The sequence below is a fragment of the Geospiza fortis genome, unplaced genomic scaffold (assembly GCF_000277835.1).
Source record: "Geospiza fortis unplaced genomic scaffold, GeoFor_1.0 scaffold237, whole genome shotgun sequence".
NCBI classification, from domain to species: Eukaryota; Metazoa; Chordata; class Aves; order Passeriformes; family Thraupidae; genus Geospiza; species Geospiza fortis.
The window spans coordinates 3,909,737-3,911,760 of NW_005054319.1; positions in this window are offsets into that span (position 1 = coordinate 3,909,737).

Sequence of the window (2,024 nt, forward strand, 5' to 3'; positions counted from 1 at the left end):
GTACCGGGTTCCCCGCGCTCGGACACCGAGAGCAGCGGGCAGTGCGCGCTCTGCCCTGAGCCGATGGGGGATTCTTAAGGCGCTCGCTCAGCCCCCGTTCAGCACCGCTCCCCCCCGTCCGCTCTCCCAGCCCGCGATCCCGAGCCGTGTGCCCTGGGGTGACGCTGTTCCCGCAGGGAGCCTGCCCCAGATCAGCCACAGGGCCCCTCCAAGCTGAGCCGTTCTGTGAAATGCCGACCCTGCTGGAAGCCGGCGGGCTGGGGACGGTGAGGACGGGGCTGGTTATCGCAGTGACTTCTGCAAACTCTTACACCCCCACGGCGGAGAGCCGCACGAGAGCGTTAACGGGAGAAGAGCTCCGGAACGGTGACACAGGGTAGGAATGTTCTAAAGAGAGGGAACGTTTTTGAAAAGAAATTGAGAAGAGGAGAAAACTCTTCAAAGTTCAAAGAAACACTAAAGTTAAGAAACAAACACTACAGGAAGGAAGAGGAAAGCAAAGGATGCTGCTGCCTCCTGTACTGCAAACTACAGGAAGAGTTCAACAACACTTCCACCAGATTCATCTGCTTCTGAAAACCACCTTCCTAATGTTGGAAGCATTTCCAGCACCCAGGAAATGCTCCATAAATTCTTCTGCAATCTAGTTCCCTTGGAAAACAACTAAAATCTTGTTTCTACCTGCGAATAGTGGCCACAGGATTGAGTACACATCAATTGTATCAGTCACAACCACTGAAAATCTTGCAAAGGGAATTTTCTAAAATCTAAACTGTACTTAGTCCGATAAATATGTTTTGCTACAATGATCAAATCATCAAAACACTAGTAGAGAGCAAAAAATCTGCACTGAGGTAGGCCCCAGTCTGTGCAAGGGACCAAAACCACTGCAGTGAGTCAAGTGTCCTGGGGGCTCAGCAGGAAACAACCCAGACTGGATGGCTTTGCCTCACACAGGAATCATTCTAGAGAATTTAATGTGTGCATCAACCCTCCAAACCACAACTCTCTGCACACCAAAACCATCTGAACCCACAGCCCACAGGACTAGAGCAAGGCAGATGTATTCTCCTTAACCAGCAACTAGAAACTCCTCAGGCAAGACTCACAAGAGATCAGCCAGTTCCCTTTGAGAGAGGTCTGCGATGCTTTTTCAACTCCTGTACTGGCCTGCGAGACATATGAAGGTCTGGGATACTTTTGATTCAGATATTTGATGGACAGGCCTGGAAAGTCCTTCCCTATCTTGTTAGATTTTCTGCCTCACTTCAAAATGAACTGGAATGTGATGGCAAAAGCTGAGATGTACAAGCAAGCAGTTTGAAAGGAAGGTTATTGTTTGTAGCAGGACAAGTAGGTGATATCCTGCAATAAATGTTAAGCAGCACCTTTGGTGATGCCCAGAGAGGGAGCACTGTTACTGTGCTCCTACTGCATTGCCATAGATTGTGACAGGAAAGGCCACCTCCTTCCTTTCACCCCAGGCAGGGCATTTACTGGTGGCAAAGGGCAACTGCAGGCAAAGGCTGGATTCCCTCACTCCAGCTGCAGCCACAGCTCACTCGGAGCAGCTGGACAGATGGATGGGCTCTGTCTGCACAAGCTCCTTCCACAGAGTCACAGCATCACAGAATGGTCGGGTTGGAAGGACCACAATGGCTCATCTGTTCAATCTTCTTGCTGAAGCAGGGTCGTCATGGCAGATGGCATCCAGACAGTCCCTGAGTATCTTCAGTGCAGGAAACTCCACATTTCTCTGGGCAATCTGTTCCAGTGCTTGGTCACTGCACGGGAAAGTTGTTCTTCCTCATATTCAGGTGGAATGTCCTGTGTCGGTTTCTGCCCGCTGTCTCTTGTTCTATTGCCCGGTACCACCAAGCAGAGCCTCCTCTTGACAGCTCTTTCGACATTTCTGCATATATAGATGAGGTCCCCTCTCAGTGGTCTCTTCTCCAGGCCGAACAGGCCCAGCTCCCTCAGCCTTCCCTCACAAGACCCACTCCAGTCCCTTGCTCGGCTCCGTC